This window comes from Brachypodium distachyon, chromosome 4, assembly GCF_000005505.3.
Source record: "Brachypodium distachyon strain Bd21 chromosome 4, Brachypodium_distachyon_v3.0, whole genome shotgun sequence".
NCBI classification, from domain to species: domain Eukaryota; kingdom Viridiplantae; phylum Streptophyta; class Magnoliopsida; order Poales; family Poaceae; genus Brachypodium; species Brachypodium distachyon.
Window position 1 is genome coordinate 27,305,919 of NC_016134.3, and position 14,731 is coordinate 27,320,649.

A 14,731-nucleotide genomic window follows, 5' to 3' on the forward strand; every position below is an offset into this window, starting at 1 on the left:
TCTCCACTGTCTTCTTCCCCGAGCCCATACGAGAGGCACGCAGAGGCATAGCCCAGTGGCGGACGCGGCGCGGCCAAGGGAGGAGATGGGCGGTGCTGCGGGAGGAGGAGATGGGGGGAGCAGCAGGGACGAGGAGATGGGGGCGGCGGCGGGAGGGGGAGATGGGGACGCGGCGGTAATCAGCGGTATAAGATAATTCCAAACTCATAACCTGGGCTCCATATAGGGGTGTGGGGTGTAGGGGAGGGTCTTGGTGTACTCACTGCACTAGAAAGTAGAAACTGCAACCCCACTTGTGTGAAAATTAAGATCCCATTGGCTTATGGGTGCCGATTGGAGCAGCGCGTAGAGGAGCGGGGAAGCACGGCAAGAGGTGGCCGGCAGGGAAAAGCAGCGCACGCCGAGGAAAGCGGTGTCGTTTAGGTTTTCTTTGGGTTGCTGCGATTAGAGAACGTAGAAATAGGAAAACACAAGATTCAAATGCCACCTGCATTGAATTCTTATAGGATTTGAAAACAGAGGAATTTGGCCAGCGATGTCTTTCAATGGTGCATGGGAAATGAACATAGCAATTTTACAGGAATTATGGAAGATCTAAAGGGTTCTTATCGAAAAAGTTTCTAAAGATTAGAATCTCAACAAAAAAAAATGTTACAATATCCAAAGAGGCCCTTAGCATCCGTGAGGCAGTTCCGATTTTCTTCCGTCACTTTCCAAGGCTCGTGTGAATTAATGCTGTTCTCTTTGCTTTTGGTCCTTTCGTCTTCCGTTGGTAGAGTCAAGGTGTTAATGCAGAATGCAGAGGGATCGGTGGGGGAGGCGATGCGATGCCCGTGGTGATATAAACTCGATCCCCGTCGTTGCCTTCCTCTCCACAACCGAGCGGAGTACTGCAGATCGCGAGCCGCCGAGGGTGGCGATCGACTAGAGGTGAGTTCTTTTGCATCTGATGATTCTGGTTTGCTATTCTTTACTCATTCCGTATCCACCACCACCATGGCAGTTTCGGCGCGGACCACCTGTTCGACAGAATGGCCAAAAGGCTCAATCCACCACCATGGCAGTTTCGGCGCGGACCACCTGTTCGACAGAATGGCCAAGAGGCTCAATCCACCACCATGGCAGTTTCGGCGCGGACCATCTGTTCGACAGAATGGCCAAGAGGCTCAATGAAGATGGAGAGAGGAAGGTTGCCGTGGACGCCGACGAGGAGGACCGAATCAGCGCCCTCCCAGAAGATGTCCTCCAGCAGTTGCTGTCATGGCTGCCCTCTTGCCATGCCGTGCAAACGTGCGTGCTCGCTCGTGACTGGCGGAACCGCTGGAAGACCGTTCCACGTCTGTGCATCTATCATCCTGCTGAGGATATGGAGACCTACGGGAGTTTCGAGGGCTTAAACAACTTTGTGAATAACCTTCTGCACTCCCGTGAACAAACACCTTTGGATGAATGTGTGATTAATACCTTTGAAGATGTCATGGTAGCCCAATACGTTGAGCTGTGGATCCGGTATGCTGTCTCTTGCAAAGTAAAAATGCTTAAGGTCTTTGACAACTGTGGTGCTCGGCATTTGCGGCTATCTGACGGGGCTCTTGTCTCCTAGCACTTGACGGTGTTAGACTTATCCCATATAGAGTTTTCACTAAATTTTGGGATCTGCGAAGCACTTGAGGTGTTAAAGATGGAAGATTGTATTATCGATTACCTTTGGAGTTCTTTGCCGGAATCTTTATGACGTCTGACAACCAGAAATTCATTGATATATCCTGTGGATGACCCTGATACCCGGCCATATATTTCTGCTCCAGGTCTGGTTAGCTTAGAAGTATCCGACTGATTGTATTCGACTCCATGGCTTGATGGACTGCCGTCATTGATGACAGCATATATCAGGGTCGCAGAAGATTGTGAAGATTGTTGTTCTGAATTTCGCAACTTTGGGGAATGTGGCGAAAAGTCATGTGAGGGGTGCCATGATGAAGATGATTGTCTGCTTTTTCTCAAAGCTTTGTCGGGTGCTACGAATTTAGAGCTAATGAGTGCAACATATCTGGTACGCTTTTGTTGATTGTGATCCACCCTTGCCTAATGATATCAATCAATCAAAGCAGGTTAAGCTAGTTCCTTATGCACATTGGCATGTTTGTTACCAGTTCACACTTTTGATTTGGTTTGTTAAAAAAGGCGGGACATCATGCTTGTATTTGTTTTATAGTGCTACTTCATACTTCTCACATTGTACTACAGTTTAGTTGATAGAGACTAATTTGTTTTAATGCATAAGATGTAGATTAATTTGCTAGCCGTGTTAGTATATGCAACACTTAATAAAACTATTCAGATCAAACAATATCTCTATCTGTTATAAATCTCTGCATTTCCTCACATTTTTAGTAGCTAAGAAAACAGTCTAAAAGCTTTTATTCAGTTGAGTAATATTAAATCATGTTTTTGATGTTGCAACTTCAATTTTTCTTAACCCTTTGATACTTCTTGGAAAGGACTTGAAATGGTTACTCTGTTATAAATCTCTGCATTTCCTCGCATTTGAGTACCTAAGAAAACAGTCTAAAAGCTTTTATTCAGTTCAATAATATTAAATCCTGTTTTCGACGTTGCAACTTGAATTGTTCTTAACCCTTTGATACTTATAGAATTTTGGAAAGGACTTGAAATGGTTCCCTGTGTTTAGCAATCTGAAAACATTGTTGCTCAATGAGTCAATGATTGGTGTCTGGCTTCATACTTCAATGGACTAGTTTACTTTCTCCAGAACTCACCAATTCTTGAGAAGCCCTTCAAGTTAGATTTTTGCAAGAGGTATATGATTTTCAAATACAATACCTTTCGTCTTTGAAGGCTCCATGTACTGTTGATAAACTTCAGTTAACTAGTTTGTTTGCTGCAGGAATCTGACACCATAATGGGTGAATTTGACTACCCAAGGAATCAATTCTTTGTATCCAAGCATCTCAAGGTAATTAAAATCAAATGCCGGAAGCAAAATAAATGGATTCACCAAATATTAAATGTCCTCAGTTACCATGGAGTTCAATCTGAACTATTTACCATCAAAGAGAAGTTCCGGTGTTCTACAAGTAAGTAACCATTATCACTATTATTATGTTTATATAGGGTGCATGTGTTTCACTAAATTTAGAAGTTGGAACATGTTGTAGTAAAATAAAACCCTTATATGGGCCGGGCCGTAAATCCTACGTCGCGACGGCCAAGTTAACATTTCGCAAACACAAGTCAAGACGCCTACATGGCACGGTCAATCCTACGTGGCAAAGTAAGACTAGTCAACGAGTCAAACCTTTCATGCCATGGTCAAAGGGTCAAATGAACTAGAGTGGGGGGCAAGAAAGGTGAGAGGAGGGGGCCCCTAGTCCATGGTGGACCATGGACCAAGCCCTACTTTTCTCACATGTTGCACACAAAAGCTATGGACCAAAGGAGCTACTTTTACCATTTTGCCCCCACTTTTCTCTCTCCTCAAGGTAGCCATGGTCTTTTGTCATGATCCCCTAGGCTATAAATATCCCCCCATGGGGGCATGTATCATTCACTCTCAACTTGAATAAACTCAAGGGGAGAGGGCTAGAGCCTCTTGCAAAGAGCTCTAGTTTCGAGATCCGGGAAGACGCGTTCGGCCCGGACTCGAAGGAGAAGGGGTTGGGTTAGAGTTTCGAGGGTATCCTAACCTCGATACTTGGAAAGACGCGTTCGGTCCAAGTGCGAGGCGGCCCCGACGAATCTCTCGCCAAAAGGTGTCTTGGAAAGATCCGCTCGGCCCAAGCCCTTGGCTAACAACCCCCTCGAAGCCTTTCCTAACATAGGATTAAGTCGCACCCGCAGGGTCGACCGAACCTATTTAAAAAATATCGACGCGTCAACTTGTCCAAGTGTACGGCGACCTTCGCTATAAGGCCGGCGTACACCCCCTACATTTATACCCGCACCTGTGCCATCGAGCATTGGCACCCCTTACTCTAATTGTTATTGAGAACAACAACAGCGGCACCGACCGTGAGGAACCCTTGCCGCAATTGAAGATCTAATGGCTCCGACGAAGCCTACTTCATCAGGTCCCCAACTTGCCGCGAAGTCTACACGGTTGCAAATGAAGAAAGCAAGTGCCTCGGGGGCTCCCGAGGAAGAAGGAAACATAACCAATCCGGATGCCGCCGCAAGCATGATCGCCACGACAGAAGTCGCGGTCGCCCCTCCGCTACCGGTCGTCCCAGAAGGAACCGAGGTGCTCGAAACCGTCGTAGGCGGTCCCTCGACACTCACCAACGTAGTGGCAAGGATCGGCGAGCTGCCTACGGTTGCCGCCCCCGCAGGAGATACGGAACTCGGCATGCCTCTCTCGATGGGCTTCGCGCCACCTTCCCAACGACCGGTGGTAACCCTGCCCTCGGAACCTACAAGAGGAAACAATGTGGCGTCAGGAGGATCCGTGCCAGAAAACCAAGGAGTCCCGGCCTACGACCTCTCCAACCCGGGATTACCTCCATTGGTGCTCGCCGCGATCGCCCAAGGAGCTCTTTGGTATCATCCTTATTGGGGGCTTCCGCCGCAAGGTGCTCTCCAAATCGCACACCCTCAACATTAACCTCGCTTTGCGAATGCCCCGCAAGCGCCCCTTGCTCCCCCCACCAGGGTCGAACAAGGCGGTCATCAGGTACCACCTCAAGCTGCGCCCCGCGAGGAACGAGACCCTAGCGTGCAAGGAAACGAGCAAGTGGCGGAATCCGGAGCCCGTGCCGGCGGCAAAAGGAATTCCCGTCGATGCTTCGACCCTCCAAGAAAACGTCGAGATTATTCTCCAAGCGACCCCCTCTAGCGACGAAAGCGACGAGGGAGGACCTCGCCATCGAAGGAACCAAAAAAATCGACCGACTTGCAACCCGCTCATTCGGGAGACCCAAGACATGCCTTTTCCACCAAGGTTCAAGCCGCCCACGATACGGCCGTACGACGGGGAGTCAAATCCTCTTCAATTCTTGGATGTCTACTCCACCGCCATACGGGCTGCCGGGGGAGGTCCCGTCGAGATGTGCAACCTCTTTCCGCTCGCGCTCACCGGAATGGCGCAAACTTGGTTTTACAACCTGCGGAGGAACTCCGTGCACTGATGGGAACGCCTTCAGGAGGTCTTCATCGCCAACTTTCAAGGAAACTTTAAGGAGCCCGTGCAGGCTCATGAGCTATACGCCGTGAAACAAAAGCCGGGGAAATCCCTCCGAAGCTTCTTCCATCGCTTTGCGAAGGTGCGAAGCCAAATCGCCTGCCGTCGACCACCGTGATCGACGCATGCATGCAAGGTCTTCTCCAAGGAGAAGTGAATCGGGCCCTAAGTCGTAACCCACCGAAGACGACCGAAGAGCTTTATCGAATCTTGCAAGAATACGCCCGGGGCGAAGACGGGGACATCGCGAAGAAGGACGCGCCACGCGTCGCTCCCGAAGGAACTCCCTCGTCCGACAAACCTCCTGCACTCGCTTCGTCTTCCAAGAAGAAGAGGAGGTGGGGGAAAAAGGGGGCCGGTGACCAAGCCCGAAAAATCTTCGCCGTTGAAGGGCAAGCACCACCTCAAAAAACTTGGCAAGCCAAGAAGCCACCTCGTCCGACCGAGGGAGTGGCTGGAAGGTGCCTCATTCACAACTCAGCAAGCCATACCACCGAAGAGTGCAACACGCTCATCGCAGCCCGCGAAGAGTTCCAGGCGCGAATGCAAGCCCGGCGCAAGGATGAGAAGACAGCCGAGGCTCCGCGCCCCGCCAACGTCTTTATCGGTGACCCAGCACCCAAGGAAGACAACCTCCCGTTCCAGGAACCAGCACATCATGTAGGAGTGATACTCGGGGGCTCTGCAACGGGACAAGGATCAAAGCGATAACGCAAGGAGTACGCTCGTGAAGTCAATGTCGTGGGAACCTTCACCCACCACCACCTAAGTGGGCGAGCATGCCAATTGCCTTCACCGAAGAAGACGCTAAGGGGATACGCTTCCCACATGACGACGCCCTCTTTGTGACGGCGATCGTCGCCAATTGTGAGCTCAAGAAGATTCTTGTGGACGGCAGAAGCTCCGCCGACATCCTATATCTGAGCACATTAAAGAAATTGATGGAGCCACAAGGGGGATACAAGAACGGCTCGCTTCAGCCATCCCTTTATCCCCTCACAGGTTTCGTACCAGGGAATTCCATTCATCCGCTCGGACAAATTGAGCTCCTCACGACCTTCGGAGACGCCACAAATCACCGAACTGAGCTCGTACACTTCGATGTGGTGGATATGGAGGCCTCCTTCAACGCCATCCTCGGGAGGACGACGCTAAACCGTGTTTGCCGCCACCCACCACAATTTCTTGTGCATGAAGATCCCAGGCCCGAAGGGCGTGATAACGGTCCGCGGCGAGTAATCTTCCGACAAGAAGACACTTTACCGCCATGAGACCAAGTGCGCCGAAAAGGGAGAATCATCCAAGAGTATTAACTTGCTTTTGAGCATCGGAGCATCCGAAACCGATCCTCAGGAGTGCTACGTCCCCAATCCTCTCCCCGAGGGAGAGCTCAAGGAAGTACGCATCTCCCAAGATGACGCCACACGCACGGTGAAGATTGGGGCCGACCTCCCGAGTAAACTCGAGGAAGAACTCGTCGGCCTGCTCAGGAAGAATTCCGACCTCTTCGCTTGGTCACCTTCCGATATGGGAGGAGTCCCGCGTGACGTCATGGAACATCGCCTCGCCGTGAGACCCGACAAAGCTCCCGTGAAGCAAAAGCTTCGGAAACTCTCCGCCGAGCGAAGCGAAGTCATCAAACAAGAAATCGCTAAACTCTCCGATGCCGGGCTTATCCGAGAAGTTTGGAATCCCGAGTGGCTAGCCAATCCTGTCTTGGTGAAAAAGACCAACGGCAAGTGGCGAATGTGTGCGACTTCACCGACCTGAACAAGGCATGCCCCAGGGACGACTACCCGCTCCCTCAGATCGAGCAACTGGTCGACTCCACGGCGGGATGCGAGAGGTTGAGCTTCTTGGACGCCTATTCGGGATATCACCAAGTCCACATGGCCAAGGAAGACGAGGAAAAGACCAACTTCATCACTCCTGTCGGCACTTTCTGCTATCGCAGAATGCCCTTTGGATTGAGAAACGCTGGCGCGACCTTCCAACGCCTCGTCAGCCTCATCCTCAAAGAACAGTTGGGGAGAAACGCCGAAGTATACGTTGATGACGCCGTCATCAAAAGTTAAATTGCAGGAACTCATCCCAAGGACCTGCAGGAAACCTTCGACAATCTCCGCAAGTACGGCGTAAAGCTCAATCTGGAGAAGTGCGCATTCGGAGTTCGAGGAGGAAAACTCCTGGGCTTCCTCGTCTCTCAACGAGGGATCGAGGCTAACCTGGAGAAAATTCGGGCCATCATGGAAATGGAGCCTCCTCGCTCCGTCAAAGATGTGCAGCGCCTAGCGGAAAGAATGGCGGACTTGGGATGATTCGTCGCCCGATCAGCCGAGAAGGATCTTCCTTTTTCCAAAGCCTTGAGAAGCCTCGACAACTTTGAGTGGACCGACGAAGCTCAAAGGGCCTTCGAAGAACTCAAGACCTATTTGTCGACCCCTCCGCTTCTCACGAGCCCAAAGCAGGGGGAGCCCTTGCTCCTGTACCTTGCCGCGACCCCGGTCGCCGTGAGCGCAGCACTCGTGAAGGAGGAAGATGGGTCACAACGCTCGGTATATTACGTGAGCGAAGCCTTGGGAGGAGCGAAGGGTCGATACACCCAGATCGAGAAGATCGCTTACGCCCTCCTCATGGCCTCTCGAAAACTCCGTCATTACTTCATGGGCCATACCATCATGGTGCCAACCACTTTCCCACTCAAGGAAGTCTTCAGCAATAAGGAAGCCACCGGAAGAATCGCCAAATGGGCAACGGAATTGGCCCCTTTCTCATAGAGCTCACGGCGAGAACGGCCATAAAATCCGAAGTCCTGGCTGATTTTGTGGCCGAGTGGCATGCTCCACTAGCCCCACCCGAAGAAATCACATCCAAAACCAAGCCCTCCGAACCACATTGGATAGTGAGGTTCGATGGCTCCAAGCGCCTCGACGGCGCCGGAGCCGGAGTCATACTCATCAGCCCTGAAGGAAAAATCCTGGAGTACGCCGCCCATCTACACTTCAACGCCACCAACAATATGGCGGAGTATGAGGCGCTACTTCTCGGACTTCGACTGGCCAAGGCCATGGGAGTCCGACGCCTTCTCATCCAAAGAGACTCCCAACTGGTGATAAACCAAATGGACAAGTCATATCAATGACTTGATGAAAGGATGAAGAAATATATCGAAAAAGTTCGCAAGATGGAACGGTATTTCCTGGGTATGGAGGCGCGACACATTCCCCGAGGAGAAAATCACCTGGCCGACAGGTTAGCCAGAACAGCCGGTTCCAAAGAACTGCTGCCACCCGGCGCATTCTTCGAAGTGATTCACACCCCATCCATAAAGGAGGAAGCCGACGCCCTTGACAAAGCTTTAAAGACCAGCATGGTCATCAACGCTCCACCCTCTTGGATGACACCGATTATCCGTGCCTTGAAAGGCTAGGTGGACGAAGAAGCAGAAGGCCCGAGCGCCAAAACTCTGCTCGCAAAAGCCAAGATGTACGTCCTCCTCGACGGCATCCTATACAAGAAAGGGGCGGCCGCATTGTTTAAGTGCATCACTCCTGACCGGGGAGCCGAGCTCCTCCTAGGAATCCATTCGGGAATATGCGGCCACCATCTCGCGCCAAGAGCCACCGTGGCGAAAGCCTTACGACAGGGATTCTATTGGCCCACCATGGTGCAAGACGCAATCACCATATTGCGGAAATGCGAAGCTTGCCAGAAAATGGCTAAGTCAATCCATGCGCCCGTGACTTCCCTGAAGAATATCCCGATAACATGACCGTTTGCACGCTGGGGAATGGACCTTCTCGGGCCTTTCCCTGCGAAAAATACGTTGGGGAGCCTGCAGCATAATTTGCAAGCAGCGTTCTTGCTGTGTGCAATTATTTTGCATGCATCGTAAGAAATTTATGTTGGGCTTCCGGCAATATAATTTTCAGTTTTTCACCAAGCATTCTTGTTGTGTGCAATTATTTTGCATGTGACATAAGAAAATTATTTTGCATGAAATGCCCTTTCTACGGTAGCTAGCATCGTACTAGGTAGTTGTACTGCCTTCAGCGAAGTATAAACTTCTTCCTGTTCCATCTAACTTGAGCATATGAAGGCGATGCAGCTCAATTTCTACCAGGCAAGCAAACCCCACATTAGATGGAGAAGTAAATAGTTTGTTTGGTACCTTGGAATGAAGCAAGAACTTGTTTGATTTTCAAAATAGAGTGGCAAACAAAATATTTCAAGCATCATTACAGAGGGCCAATTAAGCACTCCGGGAGCATAATGGAGGGAGCTAATCTTTTTTTGTCACAGAAGCAACGAGCACAAAAAAACACATGCCGCACTTAACGGCTCAAGCACTACAACAACAGAAGAAGAAAGGTATACACATGATTGTAACTATGCAAGCCTTTCAGACTAATCATTCCTCCCTCAGGCCGGTAACACTTGTCCTCTCCATTTGACACAATGACTGCCTGCAAAATTGCCCAATATCCTGCAAATAATACCATAACACAATTTTGCTCAACTCAGTGATTTTTTAAAGTATATCAATAATTCAATATGATTGAGAAATGCACCTGTAAGTATTTGCACATTCTTGCTTGGGAGTATCTGTCATGAGACATGATGAAACAACAAGACATTAGGTTTCAGATTATATCATGATCACATTATCGGCAATCATATCTTAGACTAAGCATTTCCCGTTTCATCAAACAAAGAGTCAAAACCTAAAATATTTAGTCAAACTCACATCTGATAATCCAGTGGGCTTCGAATCTTGAACCGTACATAAAGTACTTCTGACTAACCTCCTAACCTGCAGCGTGTGACTAGAGGAAAAGAGTAAATAAAGGTGAAATACAAGTAAACAAGTTCTCACCAGAACAAAAGTTCAAGTTTTATTATCCTTAGAATTTCTTCAACGCTGAACAAGAGTTAGTATAGCATACCTTACAACATGCTCACAAGTAAAATTAGTGGAAGTTTATGTCTATGTAGCTCTTTGTGAATGCTGTAACAGCTCTTCCACCTCAATCCTAGAGCTAAAAGTTTCTCTTCCTCTGGTGGACAATCTCAACCTCTGCCATGAAAATACGGTACACTGGTCTATGGTCGGAGAAGCGAGACTCTCCACGAACGTAAGATAGCTCATTGAGACCATTACCGTACCAGAGAATGCAACACCTTTCAATCCATAAGCCAAACATGAAAGGGTTTGAGATCCACAGGAAGCAGTAGTGTACTGTAAGCAACTCTATCTGTATGTTATAGAAACTAAATAAACTTACCATTGTAACGGACTGATTTTTGGAGCTTTGAAAAACTTTTTCATAAAAATGTTGATCGAAAAATTTCATTTGATTTATCAAAGCTTAATTGGAAATTTATTAGAAGGTTTGGTTTTAAATTAACTTAACACCGGCTAGAGTTTAAATTTGAGTTTTACTTACCCTTTGATTTGTTTGTATTTTTATTTGAGTCGACATATTTGAACCTACAACCTTGAATGTTCTCGAAACTCCTGGAGCTTGTTTGCATTTTATTTTTGGACATTAGAGTGTGTGATCATGTATTTAAAAAGGAAAAGCTTTCTTTTCTTTTTCATGGGCTGAAGCCCAGCTTCTGCTCCTCTCTCCTCACACTTGCATGGGCCCAGCTCGTCTCTTCTAGCCCAGCCCATCTCTTCCCCTTCCTCTCGTTTTTCTTTCTCCTGGGCCTTCCTTTTACCAGTGACGTCGATGGGCAGGAGCAGAGTGCACGACCGCTCAGGGCCCCCGAAAAAGTTGGGCCTCCAACTCCAAATCGGTAGGAAAATGAAAGAGTTATCGATAGGAGCGGGGTGCATGAGCTTATTAACCGTGAAAATAAAAGAATTATCGATAGTATCGGTAATCTGGATCCAACCTTGTGAGGAATGAGAGATTGATCAACCTCCTAATGATGTATGTTTGTTTCATAAAAGTTCTTATATTTAAGCTTTTGGACTGAAACGTTTTCCTTTGTGACCTTACATATGTCACATTTAGTGCAGGGAGTTACTTGTTTATCATGCCAAGCTCATGCTATTCACGCGCATAAAGATGGTAAATAGTTGCGCATTAGTATATAGCTCTATATTGAGGTGGCTGAGTGGTCACATTCGGTTTCATAGTGTAGGTTACGCCTTTACAAGTGTGCCACTCTAGCTTAAAAATTAAATTGTACATCAACAGCCAGGAATAACTGTAAGTTATAGATCACGGGATTACAGATGACCACTAGATTCACCGAGCAGGGGAAGTAGAATCATAAAGTCCGATCCGATGAAGTGTGCGGCAACGCTGTTGAGGTAGGCATGCTGGTGGAACCTTCTAGCACCATGCGACCGTCACAAAGCACCGCGGATTGTTCTAGATTCGCAGCAGCAATGCCGAGCGCTAGAGAGCTAGTGCCGGTTGCCGGTTCACACTTGATTTCATATCTTCACACCTGGTGATATGTGAAACATCATCATCTCCCAACACATGTGCTGGTCTGTAGTTCATATGTGTTCTTCATACCCTTTATGACTATCGAATCATGGATCACTTAGAATAACATCATAAACATTATATAGTCCCACATAGTTGCTAATCAATATTAATAACATTCAAAGAACACAATAACATATTATTCGGAAGATTATAAACATAAAGTGATTGCCTTGAGGGCATATCATGAACAAGCAAGAGACACATAACACAGGACGTATCGCTGCACCTCCTGAGGCAGGTGTTTCTTACACTTTTGACGATTAACTTTTAGCATTTCTTTGTATTTTCAGCAACATACGGATGGTACAAGGGATCCATGGTCCCCAAACAAGGGTAAGGGGCAAAAGGAGGCTCAAAGGTGAAGCAAGAGGCAAGAATTGAATGGAAGAAAAAGCCTGTCAGGTCTTGCTTCTGCACGTTCAAGATGAAACCCTATTTTTCCAAACAAATACGGATGATCTTATTTTGTACTTTTGTGGAACGTTATCAGCATTTGGTCTTGCGTGGGAATCTGGTTTGAGACGAAGCTTAAGAGTACGGTCAAGGCCTTTGCAGGAGTGGCTCGGTGAAACATTCGTATATGGGCGTATACATGGCAGTAAGTACACTGTTTTACTCTATCTGGGATAGCCTCTCTATTTGCTGTTTACTCAGCAAATGCTGCTGGACAGAAGCTTGTACTTTTATTAACTATATCACTCCTATAAACAAACCTGTTGGTGGTGACGGTTCATTTGCTTTGGGGTTGTATAACTGTCCAATGGTTGATTGAGATGTGATTGCTCACCGACCACTTAAAGTCTTAAATATGCTTTGCAAAATCACCCCAATCTACGATGAATCATCAGATACACCTAGCAGTCCCTCAATTCAATAAAGTAGTTAATCTTGTAAACATGTAATGTGGTTTTTTTAGTTTGTAGCAACTCATGTTTTCTTGCTAGTATTTGTTAGTTCTCAGGCAGTTTTAGATTTCCCCTGAACCCCTAGAATAGCATGCCTATAATCCTGCAATCTGTGGGGCTCATGCTTACTAACTTTAATAGCCTTTAAACCACAATGTATGACTTGGTCTCCAATCTTTTGCAGCAATGAGAGTCATTGGCGTTAAATTTTATTCTCCCAGTCACGACGGCAAGGCTGCATTGAGAGTGAAATCCTTCGTGCTAGAACTATATTCAGATGTACTGAGGCCCCCCCACCCCCCCGCAACGCATCGATGTGTTGCCGAATGTCTATATAGGCGTTGCTAGTGTCTGCACCAACGCAAGCTGCATGTGTTGAATTTTGTGGCGTTGCAAGGATCCAGTGCAACGCATATGCCTGCGTTAGTAAAAGCCATGAAAAAGCGTTGGAAGATTGCAACATATATTTGCTGCAACATATATTTGGTAACACTTCTGATAACAACGGATTTGTATGCGTAATTTTGGTAGTGTTGCAGCGGATTTATTACTACTCATTACGATGATACGTATGTTTTATGGAAAGAACCTTTGCATGCTATTATCCACTGGATATATGTCTTATGGAAAAATCTCTGCATGCTATTATCCGGTGGACATTTAAGTGCAACACCTATTATCCAGTAGGTAGAAGGATCACCTGTCAGCCCCATATATTAAGCATGCCATTACACAGTGGACATTTCAAGTTTTCAACCTGTCCCATTGTTCGAAACACATGTATTACCCCATTAAGAATGTTCAGTCCAACGACGTGGTACCCCGGGTGCATCTAATTTGTACTTGAGTATACATGTGTTCGTACTCATAGCCAGGTGCGGGCCTACGGCCCGTGCTACCCGGGCTGACGGGTCCAGCCTAGCTACTTTATACAGGATATAGAACTTTTTTGGCCCGTGTAGTTGATTGCATAGCCCATCTATCCAACACCCCCATTCTCCCAACCCAACGTCTTAGGCCCACACAACACATCACGGCAGCCCAGGCGCCACGACCCTCCGTCTCACGATGCCATCGATCAACTCCTGCGGCTCCTCGTCTTCTATGTGCCCGGTTTCCCAATATGCGGGCAACTAAAACCTAAGCCGTCCAAACCCCAACCCTAACCTCCCAAAATCCCTAGCCGGCCGGCCCTGCCACAGTGGCGATGGGCGCCCGGTGGCAGTCTGCCCAGCACGTGACAAGGTGGACACAGGACGCGGATCCCTGATTGGCTGATTTTAACTCAATGGCCAGGGCACAGCTGGAGCCAGGAGCGCACTGCACGCTTTTGGTTTGTGTTTCTTCTCTCATTAGAGATTTTGATTTTTTGAATGACTCATGTCATGATCAATCATCGGTACTTGATGTTTGAGGTCTAACTAGATTATGTTTAACTTAGAATAAGATGGAGAAATTATATCCAAGATTAGAAGGCTCTAGTAGTGCGGAGCATAAACGTGCACGCATTGAGCTTAATTGGGATGATATTAAGGTGATTCTGGGCTTCGAAAACCAATTGAAGATTTTGATCCTGATATTAGAGATGCCATTGGAATCTGACGTGAATCAGGCCACCGCTCTCCTGATTGTTTTTTTTTCGAAAAGGGGAAGCGATCCATGGATTGGTACTTATCTTAAAAAATACATTTTGTATGTCCTTAGATTATCTTTTATTGCTTTAGAGACGATTGAATTGTTTGGGCCGTTGATTAAGTATTTTTACTATCGTGCAATTTATTGCCGTTTAGCAAAAAATTTAGTGTACCATAAGTTAGCCCCCTCTTTTATTCGTTCCTGGGTCCGTCACTGCTCATAGCAAAACTCTCGGTACTTGGGTTCACTTGTTCGGTTCCTCAATAAATAACACTCCCTCCATTCCATATTACATATTCTCTTCGTTTCATAATTCTTGACTCAAATTTACCCAAAAATAAATGTATCTATTTCTCAAAAGCGTCTAGATACATGTAATATTTTGACAAGAATTATGGAATGGAGGGAGTATTAAGTAACGAAAAATTACATGTATCTAAACACTTTTGGGATATAGATATATCCATATTTGGAAAAATTTAAGT

The 14,731-nt window shown here is 47.2% G+C and overlaps 1 long non-coding RNA gene across 2 annotated transcripts; it reads left to right on the plus strand.

Moving 5' to 3' along the window:
• The first annotated feature begins 1,600 nt into the window (after window positions 1-1,600).
• Window positions 1,601-13,212, plus strand: LOC100839241. 2 transcript variants are annotated; one of them, XR_001407568.2, is made up of 6 exons: window positions 1,601-2,053; window positions 2,655-2,820; window positions 2,895-3,098; window positions 11,997-12,108; window positions 12,197-12,304; window positions 12,796-13,212. It is a non-coding gene; the product is annotated as an uncharacterized LOC100839241 (long non-coding RNA). The 2 variants fall into 2 exon arrangements; XR_732422.3 differs by having other exon boundaries at window positions 2,909-3,098.
• Window positions 13,213-14,731: the final 1,519 nt, after the last annotated feature.